The sequence below is a fragment of the Oncorhynchus keta genome, unplaced genomic scaffold (genome assembly GCF_023373465.1).
Source record: "Oncorhynchus keta strain PuntledgeMale-10-30-2019 unplaced genomic scaffold, Oket_V2 Un_contig_5509_pilon_pilon, whole genome shotgun sequence".
NCBI classification, from domain to species: domain Eukaryota; kingdom Metazoa; phylum Chordata; class Actinopteri; order Salmoniformes; family Salmonidae; genus Oncorhynchus; species Oncorhynchus keta.
Window position 1 is genome coordinate 40001 of NW_026288333.1, and position 10029 is coordinate 50029.

Sequence of the window (10029 nt, forward strand, 5' to 3'; positions counted from 1 at the left end):
GTTCTCAATCCGGGGTCTGTGGAGGTACTGCAGGGGTTCTCAATCCGGGGTCTGTGGAGGTACTGCAGGGGTTCTCAATCCGGGGTCTGTGGAGGTACTGCAGGGGTTCTCAATCCGGGGTCTGTGGAGGTACTGCAGGGGTTCTCAATCCGGGGTCTGTGGAGGTACTGCAGGGTTCCACGTCACCCTGACTGTACTCGTTGCAATGTACAACTCTTCACACCCGTTTAACAACTCTAAATATCTTTGGCATAGTAGGTATCAAGTCCCTTGCCAATAATGTTGCCTACAACATACAATGTTCATTTTCATCGAACACATATTACACCCCAGATGCCTTCAATTGTCCAATTTACAGCCATGTACAATTTAGGATTATTATTTAACAACATGATGTAGATAATTAAATAACAACGTGATGTTAACTACTTAGGACACCTGCTGTTAACTCTTAACTACTTAGGACAGTTGCTGTTAACTCTTAACTACTTAGGACAGCTGCTGTTAACTCTTAACTACTTAGGACACCTGCTGTTAACTCTTAACTACTTAGGACAGTTGCTGTTAACTCTTAACTACTTAGGACAGCTGCTGTTAACTCTTAACTACTTAGGACACCTGCTGTTAACTCTTAACTACTTAGGACAGTTGCTGTTAACTCTTAACTACTTAGGACAGCTGCTGTTAACTCTTAACTACTTAGGACACCTGCTGTTAACTCTTAACTACTTAGGACAGTTGCTGTTAACTCTTAACTACTTAGGACACCTGCTGTTAACTCTTAACTACTTAGGACACCTGCTGTTAACTCTTAACTACTTAGGACACCTGCTGTTAACTCTTAACTACTTAGGACACCTGCTGTTAACTCTTAACTACTTAGGACACCTGCTGTTAACTCTTAACTACTTAGGACACCTGCTGTTAACTCTTAACTACTTAGGACAGCTGCTGTTAACTCTTAACTACTTAGGACACGTGCTGTTAACTCTTAACTACTTAGGACAGTTGCTGTTAACTCTTAACTACTTAGGACAGCTGCTGTTAACTCTTAACTACTTAGGACACCTGCTGTTAACTCTTAACTACTTAGGACAGTTGCTGTTAACTCTTAACTACTTAGGACAGCTGCTGTTAACTCTTAACTACTTAGGACACCTGCTGTTAACTCTTAACTACTTAGGACAGTTGCTGTTAACTCTTAACTACTTAGGACACCTGCTGTTAACTCTTAACTACTTAGGACACCTGCTGTTAACTCTTAACTACTTAGGACACCTGCTGTTAACTCTTAACTACTTAGGACACCTGCTGTTAACTCTTAACTACTTAGGACACCTGCTGTTAACTCTTAACTACTTAGGACACCTGCTGTTAACTCTTAACTACTTAGGACAGCTGCTGTTAACTCTTAACTACTTAGGACACGTGCTGTTAACTCTTAACTACTTAGGACAGCTGCTGTTAACTCTTAACTACTTAGGACAGCTGCTGTTAACTCTTAACTACTTAAGACACCTGCTGTTAACTCTTAACTACTTAGGACAGCTGCTGTTAACTCTTAACTACTTAGGACAGCTGCTGTTAACTCTTAACTACTTAGGACACCTGCTGTTAACTCTTAACTACTTAGGACAGCTGTTGTTAACTCTTAACTACTTAGGACACGTGCTGTTAACTCTTAACTACTTAGGACAGCTGCTGTTAACTCTTAACTACTTAGGACAGCTGCTGTTAACTCTTAACTACTTAAGACACCTGCTGTTAACTCTTAACTACTTAGGACAGCTGCTGTTAACTCTTAACTACTTAGGACAGCTGCTGTTAACTCTTAACTACTTAGGACACCTGCTGTTAACTCTTAACTACTTAGGACACCTGCTGTTAACTCTTAACTACTTAGGACAGCTGTTGTTAACTCTTAACTACTTAAGACACCTGCTGTTAACTCTTAACTACTTAGGACAGCTGCTGTTAACTCTTAACTACTTAGGACAGCTGCTGTTAACTCTTAACTACTTAGGACACCTGCTGTTAACTCTTAACTACTTAGGACACCTGCTGTTAAATCTTAACTACTTAGGACACCTGCTGTTAACTCTTAACTACTTAGGACACCTGCTGTTAACTCTTAACTACTTAGGACACCTGCTGTTAACTCTTAACTACTTAGGACAGCTGCTGTTAACTCTTAACTACTTAGGACAGCTGCTGTTAACTCTTAACTACTTAGGACACCTGCTGTTAACTCTTAACTACTTAGGACACCTGCTGTTAACTCTTAACTACTTAGGACACCTGCTGTTAACTCTTAAATACTTAGGACAGCTGCTGTTAACTCTTAACTACTTAGGACACCTGCTGTTAACTCTTAACTACTTAGGACAGCTGCTGTTAACTCTTAACTACTTAGGACACCTGCTGTTAACTCTTAACTACTTAGGACACCTGCTGTTAACTCTTAACTACTTAGGACAGCTGCTGTTAACTCTTAACTACTTAGGACAGCTGCTGTTAACTCTTAACTACTTAGGACAGCTGCTGTTAACTCTTAACTACTTAAGACACCTGCTGTTAACTCTTAACTACTTAGGACAGCTGCTGTTAACTCTTAACTACTTAGGACAGCTGCTGTTAACTCTTAACTACTTAGGACAGCTGCTGTTAACTCTTAACTACTTAGGACAGCTGCTGTTAACTCTTAACTACTTAGGACAGCTGCTGTTAACTCTTAACTACTTAAGACACCTGCTGTTAACTCTTAACTACTTAGGACAGCTGCTGTTAACTCTTAACTACTTAGGACAGCTGCTGTTAACTCTTAACTACTTAGGACAGCTGCTGTTAACTCTTAACTACTTAGGACAGCTGCTGTTAACTCTTAACTACTTAGGACACGTGCTGTTAACTCTTAACTACTTAGGACACCTGCTGTTAACTCTTAACTACTTAGGACAGCTGTTGTTAACTCTTAACTACTTAGGACACGTGCTGTTAACTCTTAACTACTTAGGACAGCTGCTGTTAACTCTTAACTACTTAGGACAGCTGCTGTTAACTCTTAACTACTTAAGACACCTGCTGTTAACTCTTAACTACTTAGGACAGCTGCTGTTAACTCTTAACTACTTAGGACAGCTGCTGTTAACTCTTAACTACTTAGGACACCTGCTGTTAACTCTTAACTACTTAGGACACCTGCTGTTAACTCTTAACTACTTAGGACAGCTGTTGTTAACTCTTAACTACTTAAGACACCTGCTGTTAACTCTTAACTACTTAGGACAGCTGCTGTTAACTCTTAACTACTTAGGACAGCTGCTGTTAACTCTTAACTACTTAGGACACCTGCTGTTAACTCTTAACTACTTAGGACACCTGCTGTTAAATCTTAACTACTTAGGACACCTGCTGTTAACTCTTAACTACTTAGGACACCTGCTGTTAACTCTTAACTACTTAGGACACCTGCTGTTAACTCTTAACTACTTAGGACAGCTGCTGTTAACTCTTAACTACTTAGGACAGCTGCTGTTAACTCTTAACTACTTAGGACACCTGCTGTTAACTCTTAACTACTTAGGACACCTGCTGTTAACTCTTAACTACTTAGGACACCTGCTGTTAACTCTTAAATACTTAGGACAGCTGCTGTTAACTCTTAACTACTTAGGACACCTGCTGTTAACTCTTAACTACTTAGGACAGCTGCTGTTAACTCTAACTACTTAGGACACCTGCTGTTAACTCTTAACTACTTAGGACACCTGCTGTTAACTCTTAACTACTTAGGACAGCTGCTGTTAACTCTTAACTACTTAGGACAGCTGCTGTTAACTCTTAACTACTTAGGACAGCTGCTGTTAACTCTTAACTACTTAAGACACCTGCTGTTAACTCTTAACTACTTAGGACAGCTGCTGTTAACTCTAACTACTTAGGACAGCTGCTGTTAACTCTTAACTACTTAGGACAGCTGCTGTTAACTCTTAACTACTTAGGACAGCTGCTGTTAACTCTAACTACTTAGGACAGCTGCTGTTAACTCTTAACTACTTAGGACAGCTGCTGTTAACTCTTAACTACTTAAGACACCTGCTGTTAACTCTTAACTACTTAGGACAGCTGCTGTTAACTCTTAACTACTTAGGACAGCTGCTGTTAACTCTAACTACTTAGGACAGCTGCTGTTAACTCTTAACTACTTAAGACACCTGCTGTTAACTCTTAACTACTTAGGACAGCTGCTGTTAACTCTTAACTACTTAGGACAGCTGCTGTTAACTCTAACTACTTAGGACACCTGCTGTTAACTCTTAACTACTTAGGACAGCTGTTGTTAACTCTAACTACTTAGGACACGTGCTGTTAACTCTTAACTACTTAGGACAGCTGCTGTTAACTCTTAACTACTTAGGACAGCTGCTGTTAACTCTTAACTACTTAAGACACCTGCTGTTAACTCTAACTACTTAGTACAGCTGCTGTTAACTCTTAACTACTTAGGACAGCTGCTGTTAACTCTTAACGACTTAGGACACCTGCTGTTAACTCTTAACTACTTAGGACACCTGCTGTTAACTCTTAACTACTTAGGACAGCTGTTGTTAACTCTTAACTACTTAAGACACCTGCTGTTAACTCTTAACTACTTAGGACAGCTGCTGTTAACTCTTAACTACTTAGGACAGCTGCTGTTAACTCTTAACTACTTAGGACACCTGCTGTTAACTCTTAACTACTTAGGACACCTGCTGTTAAATCTTAACTACTTAGGACACCTGCTGTTAACTCTTAACTACTTAGGACACCTGCTGTTAACTCTTAACTACTTAGGACACCTGCTGTTAACTCTTAACTACTTAGGACAGCTGCTGTTAACTCTTAACTACTTAGGACAGCTGCTGTTAACTCTTAACTACTTAAGACACCTGCTGTTAACTCTTAACTACTTAGGACAGCTGCTGTTAACTCTTAACTACTTAGGACAGCTGCTGTTAACTCTTAACTACTTAGGACACGTGCTGTTAACTCTTAACTACTTAGGACAGCTGCTGTTAACTCTTAACTACTTAGGACAGCTGCTGTTAACTCTTAACTACTTAAGACACCTGCTGTTAACTCTTAACTACTTAGGACAGCTGCTGTTAACTCTTAACTACTTAGGACAGCTGCTGTTAACTCTTAACTACTTAGGACACCTGCTGTTAACTCTTAACTACTTAGGACAGCTGTTGTTAACTCTTAACTACTTAGGACACGTGCTGTTAACTCTTAACTACTTAGGACAGCTGCTGTTAACTCTTAACTACTTAGGACAGCTGCTGTTAACTCTTAACTACTTAAGACACCTGCTGTTAACTCTTAACTACTTAGGACAGCTGCTGTTAACTCTTAACTACTTAGGACAGCTGCTGTTAACTCTTAACTACTTAGGACACCTGCTGTTAACTCTTAACTACTTAGGACACCTGCTGTTAACTCTTAACTACTTAGGACAGCTGTTGTTAACTCTTAACTACTTAAGACACCTGCTGTTAACTCTAACTACTTAGGACAGCTGCTGTTAACTCTTAACTACTTAGGACACCTGCTGTTAACTCTTAACTACTTAGGACACCTGCTGTTAAATCTTAACTACTTAGGACACCTGCTGTTAACTCTTAACTACTTAGGACACCTGCTGTTAACTCTTAACTACTTAGGACACCTGCTGTTAACTCTTAACTACTTAGGACAGCTGCTGTTAACTCTTAACTACTTAGGACAGCTGCTGTTAACTCTAACTACTTAGGACACCTGCTGTTAACTCTTAACTACTTAGGACACCTGCTGTTAACTCTTAACTACTTAGGACACCTGCTGTTAACTCTTAAATACTTAGGACAGCTGCTGTTAACTCTTAACTACTTAGGACACCTGCTGTTAACTCTTAACTACTTAGGACAGCTGCTGTTAACTCTTAACTACTTAGGACACCTGCTGTTAACTCTAACTACTTAGGACACCTGCTGTTAACTCTTAACTACTTAGGACAGCTGCTGTTAACTCTTAACTACTTAGGACAGCTGCTGTTAACTCTTAACTACTTAGGACAGCTGCTGTTAACTCTTAACTACTTAAGACACCTGCTGTTAACTCTTAACTACTTAGGACAGCTGCTGTTAACTCTTAACTACTTAGGACAGCTGCTGTTAACTCTAACTACTTAGGACAGCTGCTGTTAACTCTTAACTACTTAGGACAGCTGCTGTTAACTCTTAACTACTTAGGACAGCTGCTGTTAACTCTTAACTACTTAAGACACCTGCTGTTAACTCTTAACTACTTAGGACAGCTGCTGTTAACTCTTAACTACTTAGGACAGCTGCTGTTAACTCTTAACTACTTAGGACAGCTGCTGTTAACTCTTAACTACTTAGGACAGCTGCTGTTAACTCTTAACTACTTAGGACACGTGCTGTTAACTCTTAACTACTTAGGACACCTGCTGTTAACTCTAACTACTTAGGACAGCTGTTGTTAACTCTAACTACTTAGGACACGTGCTGTTAACTCTTAACTACTTAGGACAGCTGCTGTTAACTCTTAACTACTTAGGACAGCTGCTGTTAACTCTTAACTACTTAAGACACCTGCTGTTAACTCTTAACTACTTAGGACAGCTGCTGTTAACTCTTAACTACTTAGGACAGCTGCTGTTAACTCTTAACTACTTAGGACACCTGCTGTTAACTCTTAACTACTTAGGACACCTGCTGTTAACTCTTAACTACTTAGGACAGCTGTTGTTAACTCTTAACTACTTAGGACAGCTGTTGTTAACTCTTAACTACTTAAGACACCTGCTGTTAACTCTTAACTACTTAGGACAGCTGCTGTTAACTCTTAACTACTTAGGACAGCTGCTGTTAACTCTTAACTACTTAGGACACCTGCTGTTAACTCTTAACTACTTAGGACACCTGCTGTTAAATCTTAACTACTTAGGACACCTGCTGTTAACTCTTAACTACTTAGGACACCTGCTGTTAACTCTTAACTACTTAGGACACCTGCTGTTAACTCTTAACTACTTAGGACAGCTGCTGTTAACTCTTAACTACTTAGGACAGCTGCTGTTAACTCTTAACTACTTAAGACACCTGCTGTTAACTCTTAACTACTTAGGACAGCTGCTGTTAACTCTTAACTACTTAGGACAGCTGCTGTTAACTCTTAACTACTTAGGACACGTGCTGTTAACTCTAACTACTTAGGACAGCTGCTGTTAACTCTTAACTACTTAGGACAGCTGCTGTTAACTCTTAACTACTTAAGACACCTGCTGTTAACTCTTAACTACTTAGGACAGCTGCTGTTAACTCTTAACTACTTAGGACAGCTGCTGTTAACTCTTAACTACTTAGGACACCTGCTGTTAACTCTTAACTACTTAGGACAGCTGCTGTTAACTCTTAACTACTTAAGACACCTGCTGTTAACTCTTAACTACTTAGGACACCTGCTGTTAACTCTTAACTACTTAGGACAGCTGCTGTTAACTCTTAACTACTTAGGACACCTGCTGTTAACTCTTAACTACTTAGGACACCTGCTGTTAAATCTTAACTACTTAGGACAGCTGCTGTTAACTCTTAACTACTTAGGACACCTGCTGTTAACTCTTAACTACTTAGGACACCTGCTGTTAACTGTTAACTACTTAGGACAGCTGCTGTTAACTCTTAACTACTTAGGACAGCTGCTGTTAACTCTTAACTACTTAAGACACCTGCTGTTAACTCTTAACTACTTAGGACAGCTGCTGTTAACTCTTAACTACTTAGGACAGCTGCTGTTAACTCTTAACTACTTAGGACACCTGCTGTTAACTCTTAACTACTTAGGACAGCTGCTGTTAACTCTTAACTACTTAGGACAGCTGCTGTTAACTCTTAACTACTTAAGACACCTGCTGTTAACTCTTAACTACTTAGGACAGCTGCTGTTAACTCTTAACTACTTAGGACAGCTGCTGTTAACTCTTAACTACTTAGGACACCTGCTGTTAACTCTTAACTACTTAGGACAGCTGCTGTTAACTCTTAACTACTTAGGACACGTGCTGTTAACTCTTAACTACTTAGGACAGCTGCTGTTAACTCTTAACTACTTAGGACAGCTGCTGTTAACTCTTAACTACTTAAGACACCTGCTGTTAACTCTGTTAACTACTTAGGACAGCTGCTGTTAACTCTTAACTACTTAGGACACCTGCTGTTAACTCTTAACTACTTAGGACAGCTGTTGTTAACTCTTAACTACTTAGGACACGTGCTGTTAACTCTTAACTACTTAGGACAGCTGCTGTTAACTCTTAACTACTTAGGACAGCTGCTGTTAACTCTTAACTACTTAAGACACCTGCTGTTAACTCTTAACTACTTAGGACAGCTGCTGTTAACTCTTAACTACTTAGGACAGCTGCTGTTAACTCTTAACTACTTAGGACACCTGCTGTTAACTCTTAACTACTTAGGACACCTGCTGTTAACTCTTAACTACTTAGGACAGCTGTTGTTAACTCTTAACTACTTAAGACACCTGCTGTTAACTCTTAACTACTTAGGACAGCTGCTGTTAACTCTTAACTACTTAGGACAGCTGCTGTTAACTCTTAACTACTTAGGACACCTGCTGTTAACTCTTAACTACTTAGGACACCTGCTGTTAAATCTTAACTACTTAGGACACCTGCTGTTAACTCTTAACTACTTAGGACACCTGCTGTTAACTCTAACTACTTAGGACACCTGCTGTTAACTCTTAACTACTTAGGACAGCTGCTGTTAACTCTGTTTAACTACTTAGGACAGCTGCTGTTAACTCTTAACTACTTAAGACACCTGCTGTTAACTCTTAACTACTTAGGACAGCTGCTGTTAACTCTTAACTACTTAGGACAGCTGCTGTTAACTCTTAACTACTTAGGACACGTGCTGTTAACTCTTAACTACTTAGGACAGCTGCTGTTAACTCTTAACTACTTAGGACAGCTGCTGTTAACTCTTAACTACTTAGGACACGTGCTGTTAACTCTTAACTACTTAGGACAGCTGCTGTTAACTCTTAACTACTTAGGGCAGCTGCTGTTAACTCTTAACTACTTAAGACACCTGCTGTTAACTGCTGTTAACTCTTAACTACTTAGGACAGCTGCTGTTAACTCTTAACTACTTAGGACAGCTGCTGTTAACTCTTAACTACTTAGGACACCTGCTGTTAACTCTTAACTACTTAGGACACCTGCTGTTAACTCTTAACTACTTAGGACAGCTGTTGTTAACTCTTAACTACTTAAGACACCTGCTGTTAACTCTTAACTACTTAGGACAGCTGCTGTTAACTCTTAACTACTTAGGACAGCTGCTGTTAACTCTTAACTACTTAGGACACCTGCTGTTAACTCTTAACTACTTAGGACACCTGCTGTTAAATCTTAACTACTTAGGACACCTGCTGTTAACTCTTAACTACTTAGGACACCTGCTGTTAACTCTTAACTACTTAGGACACCTGCTGTTAACTCTTAACTACTTAGGACAGCTGCTGTTAACTCTTAACTACTTAGGACAGCTGCTGTTAACTCTTAACTACTTAAGACACCTGCTGTTAACTCTTAACTACTTAGGACAGCTGCTGTTAACTCTTAACTACTTAGGACAGCTGCTGTTAACTCTTAACTACAGACACCTGCTGTTAACTCTTAACTACTTAGGACACGTGCTGTTAACTCTTAACTACTTAGGACAGCTGCTGTTAACTCTTAACTACTTAGGACAGCTGCTGTTAACTCTTAACTACTTAAGACACCTGCTGTTAACTCTTAACTACTTAGGACAGCTGCTGTTAACTCTTAACTACTTAGGACACCTGCTGTTAACTCTTAACTACTTAGCTGCTGTTAACTCTTAACTACTTAGGACACCTGCTGTTAACTCTAACTACTTAGGACAGCTGTTGTTAACTCTTAACTACTTAGGACAC